The sequence below is a fragment of the Protopterus annectens genome, chromosome 9.part0 (assembly GCF_019279795.1).
Source record: "Protopterus annectens isolate FY-2018-M chromosome 9.part0, PAN1.0, whole genome shotgun sequence".
NCBI classification, from domain to species: domain Eukaryota; kingdom Metazoa; phylum Chordata; order Ceratodontiformes; family Protopteridae; genus Protopterus; species Protopterus annectens.
In genome coordinates, this window is record NC_056743.1 from 1,166,776,013 (window position 1) to 1,166,792,445 (window position 16,433).

Genomic DNA, 16,433 nt, shown 5'->3' on the forward strand with positions numbered 1-16,433 from the left:
ACCCACATTCCATTACTGAGGGGATAGCTTTAATGGTTGATGCCTTGTTAAATCCCTTGGTACAGAATTTAAAGTCTTACTTCTTAATAAATTAAGGGTATTTTCTGGGACAATTGATTTTGATACAGTCAAGCACATTATGTTTTCCATTGATGTTGTCTCTTTATTTACTTGTATTCCTCATGAGGATGGCGTTGAAGCTGTCCGAGGTTTTTTAGCGAAGCATTCAGAAATGAAAGCAAGAACTATTTCCTTGGTTTGTAGTTTAGTGGACATAGTCCTGAATAATAATTTCTTTTTATTTGATGAGGTTTACTATAAGCAAAAAAGAGGGGTTGCTATGGGATCAGCAGCAGCCCCTGCTTATGCAAATATAGTTATGGCCTGGTGGGAAACCAATGTCCTAGTTGAAATGGAGAAGCATTATAAGATACTTTTTTTTATTCTAGGTTTGTTGATGGCCTTTTTTTCATTATTGAAGGTGTATCAGCTACAGTAGATGCTTTTTTGGCTGACATTAATAGGTCCTCTGGTTTTCTTAAATTCTTGTTAAGTGGAAGTGATGAATTTGTTAATTATCTTGATGTCACTTTCTGGTGGCACAATACAGAAAAGATTTTTCAAAGTCGGATTTTTCGTAAAAAAACCTTTACAAACGGTTACTTACATTACAACAGTAACCACCCAAAGCATATAAAAAAGAATGTTCCCAAGAGACAATATATTAGAGCTTGTCGTATGACAACTAAAAATAGTGATTTGTTAAAAGAATTCGAATTGATTACAGGAATGTTTGTCAACAGGGGATATGATAAAACTTATTTGGAAAGTTTAGGATTTGATATCCTTAATAAATGGAATCTTTTATATCCAACTTTATTGAGGGCTTCTTTGGTAACTTCTAAGGGATTTGGTAAAGAAAACACCTTGTTTGGTGGTAGTAATGGTGCTGTTTGTTCCCTTGATATAACAGTTGATAGTTGGGGTATTAAAAGTTTAGTTGAAAAAAAAATGGAAATTTTTAAAAGGGAATTCAGATTTGATAAAAGTTTTAGGAGAAAAACCCAGATTTGTTTATAGGAATAGCTCCAATTTTAAAAAGTTGCTGGAAAATGATCATTTTGGAGGTAAAGTTAACCAACATTTAACACACAAAAAGGGTATGCACAAATGTGAACAATGTAACTTCTGTAGATATATTCTAGAAGGGCCCTATGTTATGTTGGAACACATTAAGGTTACCTTTGAGGTTCCTGGTTTTGTTAATGGTTTAACTAGGGGGTTAGTTTACATTAGTTTCTGCAGTGGCTGCCCTGCGTTTTACGTTGGTATGACTACACGTACCTTACGAGAAAGAATTACGGAGCATATTTATAACATTAAGACTAAAGATCCTAAAAATGCCTTGTGTAAACATTCTTTGGAATGTATGAAATATAAGAAGTTTCTTTTTACTATTTTGGAAGTTGTTGAAATGGACCTGAGAGGTGGAGATTTCAAGAACTTTCTTGAACAAAGAGAAACGATATGACAAATTAAACTTGGTGCTGATAGGAAACCTGGGTTAAATGAGGCTATTAATATTAAATGTTTTTTTTTTAAATATAGAAAGTTGAATCTTAACAAAGATGCTGATCTAATTGCATATTTAAATTAAGTTTTAAGTTTTTTGTTTGTATTTCTATGTATTTTAGTGGTCTGTCTTTTTAAAATTTAAATTGATGGCTTAATTGTTTGATTTGCTTGAGTATTTAAATGATGCTTTTAAATTTCATTGTGTTTCTGATGAAGACTTTTGACGAAAGCGTTCAATAAATTGTGGTACGCTAATTTAGCCCCAGTTTTGCCTTTTTAGTTATAAACAACAGGCCATTTACTGTAGCCTGCACTCCAGGGAAGTAGTTACACACAGTTGAGTGCCCAGCACAGATCCTTGGGTTATTCCATTGGTAAGTGGCTAGTGGGGTGGTGCAGTCCCCAACTTTGAGAGTGCGTGTTCTGCTGGTGAGCCAGTTGGTTATCCAGCTGGTACTGTATGGCTTAATTTCCAGATGGAACATTTTCACTATCAGACATGAATGGGGAATATTGTCAAAGGCCTTGGATAACTGAACATAGTCAGTATGTCCTGTTATTTGTCATGCAGAACTTCAGGGTCAATAGCAAAGAAATCCACAAGGTTCAATAGGCAAAATCTGTCCTTGACATAACATGGGTTGACTCAAGTGTGTTAAAGGTCACCTATGTCCCTGTGGATAAGATAAATGATCCTTTGTCTAGGCTTGCAGATAAGGCTCGTTAGGCTTATGGGTCAATAGTTGTAGGTCTGCATGTTACCATATTGATGTGCATTGTGTATAACACAACATTTGATATTACTTTCTGTAGTGTAGGTGATATATGGATATGTGGAAAAAGTACTGAGACACCAGGGTTGCAGTACGGGGGGGGGCAACACATAGCTATGTTGTAAATATAGGACATAGTGTGAGACATAACCTTCACTGTGTAATGTTTCCACATGTAATGTCATGTCATACACAAGAAATTGGCAATAAACCACAGTAATACTTAATCTTAATAATATGTAGCTTTCCACTGTGCAACAATTAGCAAAAGTGTATGCACATCCAAGATACACTTGTTTGTTCACTGCTTAGCAATGCGTAAATGTGAGCTGAATTGCTAACTTCTGACAATTAGTGTTGAGTGTATGAAATACATGTGTTCCTTAACTGACTCTGTGGCAGCATGTGTTAATGTAGTGATGCTGTCCTTTTGTGGGCCAGATGGGTCTGGGTTTGAATCCATCTCTCTCTCTCTCTCTCTCTCTCTCTTTTTTTTCCACTGTTTGCACTCTGCACCACTTGGTGTAAACACAGGAAATGGAGAAAAATGAATGGCAGGTTTAGCTGTGTTTATATGGTTTGCATGAAGCACAGCAGTGTCCAAACTGGGCCACCCAGAAAGCAGACAGAACTCAGACAGCCAAAAATAGATACCAGAACCATTCAATACTATTGAGCATCATGCAAACCTGATAAGCGACGTTGTGCTGTAGTTAACAGCGAGACCCTAAGAAGGAATAGTAGGCTAGGGAATGTCATGCAGCTAATCATGTGGCAGCAGGTGTAAGCTTAGGGCTGGAATCCATATGGTTCTCGGTTCTAGTACAGGGTGTGCAACCTTTGTTTTACTGTTGTGACACTGAAGTTTATAGTAATGAACTGCAACATAGACAAGTATTTTCTCATCCTTCTAGTGGCAACAGGTGTAAGTGTAGGACTACCATGCACAGGGTCCTGGGTTCTAATACACCATATTGTTCCACTTCCCATTATAGTCACTCTCACTTGTATCTCTTGACATAGTATAGCTGATATTAATTGTATGCATGAGGGCTGAAACACTAATACTGTGCTAATGATTTACTTATTTGCTTATGTATGCATTGTCCATTTATTATCAAATGTATCACTCTGGGTATATTGTGTAGTATGTTCCTGCAAGTATATTTCTGCTATCTGGACTGGCTTGACCTTCACATTTGACTAACACACTTACACAACTGCCTGTACATCAAATAAAGTTGAAATTGCATTGCTTGCCAGTGTTGTGCACTGTTACCATCACACAAACATGCTTCTTGGTAGTGCGCACCCCTGAGCACTGCATTTGTGAGATGGTAAGCGATGTGCAACATTTTCAAACAGTGTGCACACTCTCAGTAGATGCAGTAACTGGAATTGGCAGGAAAGCATCAGTCACAATTGCTCTTGATCTGTAGTAGACATGGCAGACATTTGTGGAGAGGGTGTGAGAATTAGGGCTCATTGATGGGGTTTCCAAGAGTCCAAGATTTCTGTTGGAGACTAGTGAAATACTGCATTACCAGGCTGCTGCAGGGGGATTATTCTGGGACCCAGTATAAGTCAAAGGCTTGGGATAGTTTGGCCCAGGCTGTAACCAGTGTTACCAGTATCCCCCACACTGGTGACCAGTGTATGCATCACTACAATGACCTCCGAATGCGGAAGGAGGTACCTTCAATACTTGGATTAAAGAATATAGGATGGAAGACATCCCACAGATGTGTAAGTATCCACTACAGAGAGTACTTGTAAGGCTTAAAAGATGAATATAGGCAAGACTGGTATTCATAATGGTATTCTGCTCTGTTCTATTTTTTCCACAACTCCCGTGGAAGGGGAGTGCAGTGTTAGGACCCATGGTGCTGGATTGGTGAGGATGAGGGAGGCGTGTGGTATCTATGCAGCAGAAGAGCAGTGTTATTGTAGCATTAAAGTTAAAGATAGCTTTTTTGGTATTTTATGCAGTTGTATCAAACTGACCATGCTTATTTCAACTGTATAAGCAAGTGTGCATTCATTAGTTTGTAGCACAACTCAAGAGTACAATATTAGACTTTATCAGAGGTCGTGTGTTCAAATACCACACTTCCCAATTATACAATACTGTTCATTTTTAAATTATGTGTAACTTAAAGGTTAAAAGTAAAAGCTCTATACCAGTGGCCCACATGCCCTGCTGTAAACTGTAATCTATATAAGTGCAACAGGCATATGCCCAATATATGCACATGTAACGGAGTACTTGCTACAATCTGTAGTAAGGTGTGCATCTGTTAGGAGCTGGTAGTCTTAAAAGTTACAGTTATCTATTAGGGGGTGGTAGTCTTAAGAGTAAAGGTTAAGCTAATAGAGTCAAATAATTGCATTAATACACTGTATGTTACATACAACGGGAGTAATCTTATCTCGTTTTTTTCTCTCATTTTTTTTTTTTTTGCTGTTGTTTAAACTGGTCAGCATGTCCTCATCAACTGCTTCGCTCTCAGCTTCAGATCATACATTCTATATTATATCTGCCTTCCTTCTGTCTTGACATTGTCTCACTTGTGCCGCTCTACACCCCTACAAGGTCTTTCTGAAGCTCTGACCAAAATCTTCTTCAAATTTACAAAATTAAAAGCAAAATAGGACAAAACTTATACAGTTATTCCCCTACCTAATCTTGGAATAAACTTCCTCTGGAAATTAGAAATATTAATCACCCACGATAATTCAAGACAGCTACCAAATAGATATGTCACTGTAACTATTCTCCATGACTGTCCACCCTTTACTCTTCTCCTGTCCCTCACCTTCCCCTTTTTCTTCCTCTTATGTCAACTCATTGGTTGCATATTGAATGTTTTGGCTACTCCTTGTCTCATGAACTCTACAACTTACACTTGTCTTAGTCCCACCTAAGTTAACTGAATATCGACATCTCTATTTCTTGTATAATATTCCATGAATATGTATTTGACACTCAATTACAGTTATTGTACTGCTTGATTCATTGGTATAAGTTTGTATATAATCTGTTATGTGTATATAATGTATTTCATTATTATGTAATTCACTTCTATATCATACTGTATCTTTAGAGTTTATTTTATATGCTTGTACTACTTGTGGAGCTTTTTCCCCCAGCCTCTGCTGAGAAAGGATTTTTGCTCAGTCAGACTAACCCGATCAACAAATGTCAAATAATAATAAAAAACACCACTACTAATAATAATAATTGTTTTATATAATTATGTGTCATCAAAATGTGTCCATGTAATCCATGTGTACCACATCAGTAAGTGCTCCACAGTACAGTGGGGTAGGCCTGCCCCACAGATTTGCCTGCCCCCACTCCACCAACTCTGGCACCATTACCTGGCATGTCTAGAAGCCAACCTGGCAGCATCACATCTGCTGCCCCCACATTGCATGCCCCCTCATGTAGTTTTGTCTCAGAGTATAATCCAGTGGTTCCCTCTGGGAGCAGTGGCAGAGGTGGTGAGTTTATCACCCATGCTGAACTGCCAGGGATGGTGTGTAGGGTTGTGCACCACACTGTTTGTGCATACCTACACTGAATGGAGGGGCTGTTCTCCCTCATTTTACATAGAACCAGGATGAGGGCAAGGAGATGCTGAGTGCTTCAGCCAGTGGTGGAGTGAGGTGACAGTGATGGCAGTCAAGTGGGTGAGGACTCAATTCTCACTGTCACCCAGCTTGATGACCATAGGTTCATAGGTTCATAGGTAAGTACTAGGCTATCTGCCCGAGGGCATCTATAAGCCTAGCCAGAATGTGTTGGCTTTTGCCACCCCCTTAGATTAGTTCCCTGTGCCTGTGTCCAGCAGAGCCACTGCAGTGATCCCCGGGGTAAATTTTCTGTTTCCCATCCACTCGTCAAAGTTTATCTTGAAGAGTGTTAGTGAGGGACTCTGCCTAATGTAGATTGGAATCCTGTTCCAAAGCATGGGGAGTCTCTGGACAGGAATCTATCCCTCAAGCATGTCCTATTTATCATTGTAGTGAAGTTTAGATCCCTATAGCATGTGGCTCTTGAGGATTTGTTTTTTGTTTTTTTTAAAGTGGAGCATGTCCATCAATTCTGGGTTGGACATGACCTTGTATGTCAGGCAGAGATCACCTCTGAGTAAGCAGTATGCAACCGAGTACAGCTGGAGTTTCTTCAGTCGGGCTGCATAGGGCATATGTTTGAGGCCAGTAATCCTCCTGTGGTCTTTCCAGCTGTTGCAGGTGTCCTGTAAGGTACATCCCAAATGGGATGTTGTACTCTATGATGGGTCTGATGAGTGATGAGTAGAGGGGCACAGTAACTTCTTTTGTTCTAGATGTAAATCCTTTTGTGATTAGGTGGGGCCACATAGAAGGATTTTCTAACCACCTTGGAAATATGATTATCAAAGGAGACATTACTATCTACTTGGGTCCCCAGATCCCTTATTACATTTTCTATATTTAGGGGACTACCACATATGTGGTAGTTCACGGGTACTTTGTTTTTTCCAAAGGGGATGATTATGCACTTTTTGTCATTTAGCTTGAGGACATGATTTTGACACCAGGTATCCGTTTCTCTGAGACCCTTCTGGAGGATGTCTGTATCAGCTGGAGAGTCAGTTATGGACCCCAATTTGCAGTCATCTGCGAACTTGGTCAGCCATAGTCCTCCTTTGCCTGTACTTCTGAGAAGTATATACCAAACAGGAGGGGTCCCAGGACTGAGCCCTGGGGGATGCCACTTGTAACTGGTTTAGAGTTGAACCTACAGCCTGCAACTCTCACCATGTGGGTTCTATCCGTGAGCCAATTGGCAACCCGTCTCGTGATGTAGGGGTTTTATGTTCAGGCTGGTGAGCTTGTCTATAATACCAGGATGGGGAATGGTGTCAAAAGCCTTTGCGAGGTCTAGGTAGGCTGTGTGGACCTCCTTTCCCTTCTCTAAAGCCTTGGTAACTGTCTCAAAGAAGTCCGCCAGGTTTAGGAGGCATGATCTGCCCTTAACAAAGCCAAACTGGGTAGGGTCCAAAGTTTGAAGGTTCCCAATGTCTCTGTTAATGAATTCCAGGATGATGCACTCCATAGCCTTGCAGACCAGGCTAGTCAGGCTTATAGGGAGATAGTTCCCAGGGACTGTTGTGGCTCCACCTTTGTGGAGTGGGATAACTGTTGCTGTGCACCACTCTATGGGTACATAGCCTGTAGAGAGGCTGAGTTTGAACAGTGCGTTTAAGTGAGGGATTAGTTCATTTTGGAGCACGTGTTAGACACAGCCTGGGACACCATCTGGTCCCATTGAAGCTGTATTTTTGGCTTTGGATAGGGCTGTTTTAACCTGTGTGTCAGTGATTTCTGGGGCACTACATTCTTCTGGTATGGTTATGGGGCCTTTAGGGGGTGAGAGGGGGGTGACATTTGCACTAAACCTGTCTGCCATAATGTTGGCAATATCAGTTGGTTCAGTGTATTTTTTGCCATTTTGCACTAACTCAGAGCAGATCTGAGAGTTTCCATTTAGGTTCTTGACATAGCTAAAGAATGCTTTGTGGTTATCTTTGGAGTCCTTGGCAGTTTTTCTTTCGAAGCTAGCCTTGGATGATTTTATGAGGGATTGTAGTTTCTTGCTGATACTAATCAGGGATATCTTTCCTTCTTGGGATTTTACTCTTATCTGGACTAGTTTCTCCTCCTATTGTATAGCTTGTTTCTGGCAGGGGTCCACCAGACTGGTTTCTTTTTCTTGGAGGAGTGAGTCTTGGTTTTGCTTGGGATAGCACGATCCATGCATTCTTGCAGGTGCTCATAGAGTGCCTTTGTAAGGGATTCAGCAGCTTGGACAACATTGTCCTTTAGCATGGGGGCTGTGAACTTTTCCACCTCGGTCTTAAGTAATGTGAAGTTTGCTTTTGAAAAATTTTTCACAGTGGTTTCCTTGATTGAGGGTGGGGGCGGAATGTGGATATCCAGAGTGATTAGTCTATGGTCTGATCTAACCAGTGAAGGTTTGACCTCCAGTGTAGAACACCGGTCAGCCATGTTGGTGATGACCAGGTCTAATATGTTGTCACCTCTGGTGGGGGTGTTGACCAGTTGATCCAGGCATGGGCATTCAAGTTTATAAATTCTAGGAAGCGTTGGGAGAGGGAGTTAGTACTTGAGTAGTTCTCCCAGTTAATGTTTGAGTAATTGAAAGCACCCAGTATTAGGGTGTTTGGTAGAACCTTCATATTTTCCAGTGTCTCCATAAATGCGGAATGGGGGTTCTGGGTCATGGTGGGTGATCTGTAGCAAGCTACAATTTGAATTGCAGTTTTGCCTGTTGTTAGTTGCACATGGATGATCTCTGAGGCATTGTGCTGTGCCACTAATCTGGAGGTGTGGGTATCCTTGATGAATATGGATCCATGGGGTATGGGTAGGGACATCCATGGGTCCTGGATGTCTCTAATCATACCCCATCCGTAGTGTCTACCGACCTCTTGTATCCATTATCTTCCATGTCTCTTGTCTTGTTTGTCTTGTCTGTCTGTGATTGCTTCCTCACCTCCCCAGCTTACCTGACCCAAACATACCTACATCCATTCCCCAACATTCCTCTGTCTCTGTCTGTCTCTCTCCAAAAAAAATAAAATAAAAATGGACACTATAGATCAGAATTTGTGATATATCTTTAAGAAGCATTCCAGTCAGTAAGCATGTGCATATAAGTACTGAGCACATGCAAGCAAGACTGTCATTTTGAGTGAGCAGCCAGAGTGAGAGCATGCATATATGTAGTTATCAGTTAGTTAGATAGTCCGTTTAAGTTTAATGTTTCTGACATCCATCCTGATGTGTTTGTATGCAAAAAACTACTTAAATAAACACCCATGCCTCCTCATCTTCTTAATATATACAAAACAAGTGACATGGTGTCAGAAGTGGGATCCAGAGTTACAGCAATCGGTTAGAAATGGAAGAATATATAGTAGTGGATCACCCCAACTGCTCAAATGACTCACAAACAAGTCAAAAACAAATTCCAGGTACTTAAAGTCGCTTAAATGATTTCTTTTAATATAAAAGGAAGCATTCAGAACGCTCAAAATGAATTTCTTATTAAACAAAATGTCCAAAACTGCAACATATTTATAAAAATATTCAAAATAATTATGAAAACTTTAGAAACAATATCCATATCTCATAAAATGTATAAAAAATGAAAAACAACCATATTTATTACTATGTGCTACTTTTTTGCATTAACTAAAGCTATTCAAAGTATCCGAAGTATGCAAAGTGTTCGCAAGTGTATGCAGTATTACAGTACAGTTATCTCACAAAGTACAGCCATTTCAAAGAATATTTCACAAAGCACAGTGTTTTGAAGAGTTTCTTGTGCATTTGAATATTATTACAAATACCTGGTGTGTGTGTGTGTGTGTGTGTGTGTGTGTGTGTGTGTGTGTGTGTGTGTGTGTGTGTGTGTTTGTACATAATTGCAATGGCCAAGATTGCATTGTGTTTTACTATAGTCTATGGGTATGGCAGAAGGATTTCTCAGACCCACACCGCTTGTGTTTGATAACAATATTGCAGAAAATTGGAGACTGAGCAGGAATACGATATTTTCATAGCTGCTGCTTTTCTGACAAAGATGCATGTACAAAAGCATTTATTCTGCTTAATTTAGCTGGTTCAGAAGCAATTGAAAGAGATCATTCATTTGTGTATGCACCTACTATGTTTGCAGAGAGGGGGAAGACCGCCATATTGCGGTACTGGCCGAAATGCTGGAATACCCTGAATGCTTGAAATGTAAATTTGGAGAAATGTGTAACCCTCATAACAAATATTACAATGGAAAGGCACTTATTTTACACAAGAGATCAAAAGCTTTGTGAAACTTTTGCAGTATATGTAACCAACTTGAGAAATAAGGCTAAAATGTGCAGATTTGGTGATTTAAGGATGAGTTGATAAAAGACAGGCTTGTGTGTGGTATTAATAATCACTCAGTGAGAAAGAATTTGCTTTGAGACAGTGATTTGATGTTAGATAAGGCCATTGAGATTTGTCAGATATATGAGCTTACAGAAAAGGAGACAAGTATGCTTACCAATGAGAATAGCTTTGGAAGGCACTGCAACAAAGCTAATGTAGATAGTATGCAGCACGAGGTTAATGGATACAGGCCTAAGGGTGTGGTCACTTCAAAAAATTCCAGGGCAGCTTCAGTAAAACATAGAGTTGCTTCGGTAAGGCCTGAGGTGCATGCAGCAAAGCACAAGGGTGACACAGCAAAACCTATAGCAAACCTCATAGTCAACTATCATAAGTGTGGTGGAAGTCATGAACCCAAACAAGAAAAGTGCTTAGCTTTTGGTCAGCAGTGCCATTCTTGCAATAATTGGAATCATTTCAAAAGGTTCTGTAGATCAAACAAGGCATAATATTTATTAAAAGAGGGCACAGAAGATCAATTAGAAAGCTGTAACCCTACTTTTTTGTTGATGGTCTGTCTGTGCTTGGTGAAACAGTCAATGCAGTAGATTTTTGGGCAAAGAATGAAATCTATTGTACTGTTCAGATTAATGGGAGTCCTGTAGAGCTGAAAGCAGATACTGGCTCAAAGCACAATGTTAGGTCAGCAGAAATGTTTGCTGGAATAAGAGCTGTAGAACAACTTGATTTGAGAAAGTGTGTGAAGCTTGTTGCTTATGGTGGTGAAGAGATTCAAACTGAAGCTTCAGTAGTGTTTTCAACTTACTCTGCTGGAAACAGCTATGACTTGCAGTTTTACCTAGTCAAGAGACATGTGCAGTCATTACTAGGCCACAGACAGTGTGAAAATGGGACTGCTTTCATTTAACAAAGAAGTCCACCATGTAATCTTAAATGATAACAGCTCAAATTTCATCCAAACTATTTTCTCTGACTATGCTGATATTTTCACAGAGAAACTAGGCAAACTACCAGTTGTGTATTTCATGAAGTTAGACCCAGAGTTCAGCTCAATTATCAGACAAGCACTAAAAGTTCCAGTAGCTTGACTTCATCATTGCCTCCTAAAAGAATATCTACTATAATAGCACATGGATAGTCAGAAAAAAATTTATTACATCACACATGGAAATACTTCACTGGCAAAATTTATTCCAAATGGCATTACATATTCAAAGCTAAGTTAGGCAACATGGTGCAGCTAGGAGTAATTTGTCTAGTAGAAGAACCAAATGAATGGGTATCTTTCATGGTAGTAGCTCATAAGAAGATTTCAGATAATATCAGAATTTGTATTGATCCAAGAGACTTGAACAAAGCATTAAAAAGACCTCATCAACCTATGCTCACAGTTTTTTCTGTCTTGAATGCAAAAAGTTCATTTTGGCAAATTTTGACTGAAAGGTCTTCATTGCTAATCACATTCAGTATGCCATTCAGGAGTTACAGATATCTGAGAATGCCATTTGGAATAAATTTTGCCAGTGAAGTATTTCCATGTGTGATGTAATAAATGTTTTTCTGACTATCCATGTGCTATTATAGTAGATATTCTTTTAGGAGGCAATGATGAAGTCAAACATGATAGAAACTTCAAGAATGTTCTGGAAAGAGCACATGAACTGAATCTTAAGCTGAATCCTCAGAAGTGCAAATTCAGGTTACGAGAAGTTACTTATGTTGGTCATTTGTTTACCGGTTCAGGGTTACAAACAGATCCTTCTAAGCAAACATCAATTCTCAAGATCCCAGCTCCAACCAATGTTCTAGTCCTACAACTTTTTCTTGGCATGGTCAACTATTTAGGCAAGTTCATTCCTGATGTACGCCAACTTTCAGCAATGCTTAGAGAACTGATATGCAAAGATGTAATTTGGTCATGGTCAGAACGATCTTGCTTCGAGACAGAGCATTTGAGCACTTGATGTCCTGAAACAGACAATTGACAGTCCATCAACAATAAGCTACTATGATGTTCACAAACCAGTTACTATTTCCTGTGATGCTTCTATATTTGGTCTAGGTGCAGTCATTCTTCAAGAGGGTAGACCAGTAGTCTATGCATCGAGAATTCTTACACAAACAGACACACAATATGCCCAGATTGAGAAAGAGCTATTGGCAATTGTTTTTGCATGTCTGAAGTTTCATGATTGTATTTATGGTTGACCTATCCAGATCAAAACTAACCACAACATCTATTCACTATTTTTAGAAAGTCTATGCATGCAGATCCTGCAAGATTGCAATGCATGATGCTCAAATTGCAAAAGTACAATTTCAATCTTGTTTACATGAAAGGAAAACTTCTTTACCTTGCTGGTACCTTATCCAGACCACCCAGGAAAACCACAGAACACCATGACAATGAGCAACCAGATTTTGAAGTAATGGAAGTGAGAAAGTTTTCTTCCACACATCTTGATGAGCTCAGAACTCATACAGCTTCAGATTCAATTCCCCAGAAGCTAAACTTCTTTATCAGTCGAGGATGGCCTTCAAAACAATCTTGTTTATCAGTAGAAGTGCAGCAGTATTTTCCATACTGAGATGAGATTCTGTCAGACAATGATACCATTATGAAAGGTCCAAAAGTGATTGTTCCAAAGTCTTTGCAACAAGAGAATATTAAGATCTTGCATCATAGCCACCCAGGAACTGACTCTACTAAAGAAGGGTGAAAGGACTAGTATTTTGGTCTTCTACGTCAAAAGATATTGAGAAAGTACTTTCATCTTGTTCAGTATGTAATAGTACAAAGCTGCATCAACAGAAATAACTACTTCATTTAAGCCAGATTCCTGAACTATCTTGGTTGACAGTAGCCACAGATATCTTCGAGTGGAATGGTCAACATCACTTGATGTTAGTAGTCTCTTATTCAGACTGGTTCGAGATTGACCTTCTTTCTAACCTAAAGTCCAGTACTGTCATTACTAAGTTGAGACATTTTTCTGTCCATGGTAGTCTGCACAGTTATTTCTGGCAATGGTGCACAGTTTACAAGTAAGCAGTTCAGACAATTTGCAGAAGAGTGGAACTTTGTTCATGTTACAAATAGTCCTGAGTACCTCCAGTCAAACAACTTGGCTGAACATGTAGTTCAAAGCGCAAAACAGTTGTTAGAGAAATCCGTGTGTGACAATACTGATGTTTTTCTAAACCTGCTAAATCTCAGAAACATTCCTCATAATAATCATCTTGGTACACTTGCCTAGAGACGTATGTTGAGACAAACCAGAACCACATTACCAATCAGAAGCAATTTATTAGTTCCATGTGCGAAAAACAACAAAGCAGTAAAAGCCCAACTGTTGAAAAAGCATTTGCCCCAGAAGTCCTACTATGATAAGACCAGCAAACTGCTCAGTTCATTGAAAAAAAGGAGAGATAGTAAGGATGCAGACATCAAATGGTTTTGATCATACCGGATTTGTGAAAAATTTATGTCAAAATCCCAGATTGTACATTGTGGAATCACAAGGAATGAAATTCAGACAAAATCAGAAGTAGTTGAGTGTCCGAACCAGTGTTACAGCATCATGCCAATAGGCGCCATTACCATAGGGCAAGGGGAGGGGTGCCTCCCCCACTTTTACAGCTGCAAGACCTGTAAGGACTCATGCGTGTATCGCACACTATTTAAACACAAAAGTGCGTGGAAACAACTGCCTGATCACATCAAGTGCTGACAGATCATCCATGGTAAGGAGATGCTCCATTTGTTTATGTAAGTAGCTGGTGTGCTCTGTTTGTTTATGTAAGTAGCTGGTGTGCTCTGTTTGTTTATGTAAGTAGCTGGTGTGCTCTGTTTGTTTATGTAAGTAGCTGTTGTGCTCCATTTGTTTATTAAGTAGCTGGTGTGTGTGTGTGTGTGTGAAAATGCCCCTGGTGCAATATACTGGTGGTTAGGCTCATGGTGGTGTGGTAGGGAATACCTCAGGCTTGAACCCTGTACCTTGTATGCAGGCGTTAAAGACCTGAATTCCCTACCCACCACCATTTGTAAAAAAATTGCAAATTTTTGCCTCATATTTGATCTGATCTATTCCTCATAATATCTGTGGTTTATAAATGTTGCAATGCTTGATATTTGATGGTGCAGTGGTAGCATTGTTGCCTCACAGCTGCAGGTTCTCAGGTTTGCTTCTTGGCTGGGGTGCCTTCTTTGTGGGGGGGTCTGTATCTTCTCCCTGTGTTTGTGTGGGTTTGCTTTTGTGTCCTCCCATGTTACAAAGACATGTCTGCATTATTTCTTCCTGGGCCTCTGCTGAGAATTGTTTTTTTTTGTTCCAAGTCAGACTGTCCTGATTAACAAATGTTAAATAAAATTGACGGCATTTGAATTTCAGACTTCAGGTTTCTGAATGTTTAGTTCCTTGCATATTTGATGGTGCAGTGGCAGTATTGTTGCCTCACAGTTATAGGTTTTCTGGTTTGATTCTTGGCTGGGGTGCCTTCTGTGTGGAGTCTGCATCTTATCCCTGTGTTTGTGTGGATTTGCTCTGGTGTCCTGCCATTTTACAAAGACATGTGTCTACAGTATTTCTCCCTGGGCCTCTGCTGAAAATTGTTTTTGTTCCATCAGAAGTAAAATTGACAGGCATTTGAATTTCAGACTTCATATTCTTCAGAAAATACATAGTAAAACAATGTTTTATTCTAGCAATAAATATATAGTAACACAACCTTTTATTATAGCAATTTTTAAGTTTATAAGATGGCTATTTGAAATTTGTCCTTATTTTTGGGACTGTAATACCCTGTTAGTGGCTTTGTCCAGGTTTTTTGTGCTAAGGTTGACAGCTATGGCAAGAACTGAATTCACTGAATATGTTTGAGGGCTGTATTCCCTCATTACTGGGTTTGTCCAGGTGTTTTGTGCTAAGAGGTTGACAGCTATGGTGAGAACTGAATTCATTAAATGATAGCCATTTAAGTTTCAGTCTTCCTCTCTTTCACAAAGCAGCTGATATGGCGTAGTGGTATGTTGCTCTTGACTGTTTTGCACAGGGACCTTGGCAGTAAAATGTACGGTGGTAACGCAGCATTTTTCTTTCACAAAGCAGGTGATTTGGCATAGTGGTATGTTGTTCTGACTCTTTTGCACAGGGACCTTGGCATTAAAATGTATGGTGGTAACACATCATTTTATTCTAGCAGCTTTCCAAGATTATACAAGCAATGTTTAATGTGTCCCTGGTTTTTGCCCTTTTGACCCACCCCAATAAATTTGGCTTTTTCCAGACTTCTTGTGCTGCGAAGTTGAGATGCAGTTGAGTATTGAGTAGATTTTACAAGGAGCTGAGAGCTGCAGGGGAAGAGAAGTTTAGTGCTGATTATGCTAAGTCAGCTCACATTGCTAATAGCACAAAAGGTTGTGTACTTGCTTTTGATGCAGAAGGTTGTTGGTTCTACTCCCATAAGGGGTGAATGCTGCCGTACTGAAAATTAAGATACTAACTATGAGCCTGTTATCAGTTTGCCATCCATTTCCTATTGCAATATTACTAGCTTATTTTTAATGTAATTTAGGCAATTTATTCCTCATGGGCATCAGACACTTTATTTTTCGATGAAACCATGAAATATAAAGGTGATTGCTAGCACCAACCTCTTCATTACAGATTTATTTAACGTGGAATTATTTAGATGACTTTTCTACTACTTCAGAGATTGTGCATATTTACTGATAATGGTGGACTGTAGAATTGTGCATATTTACTGATAATAGTGGACTGTAGAAGTTTGAGTAGACTTTTATGATGGAAATGTTCTGAATTGGACAGTTTTGTTTTATTGTTTACTGGAAAAATGTTCAAAGCAATAGGAAGGTGTATCAAAGAGCACATGTATGTTTCATATGCAAGGGACCTATGATTTGAAAACTGCCCAGAATTAATTTTTATCTGCCACGGGTAAAATGTATTTTCTTTGAATGTGGGTTTTAATGTTGTTTCAATGAATGTGAGTTTCAAGGGCAGAGAAGGTTTAATGCCAAGTTTGTTTAGCAGATGTCTTAGTGTTTGTGCTGTAAAATGCAAAATAAAACTTTCAAATGAAGTTCAAATCATCATAGAA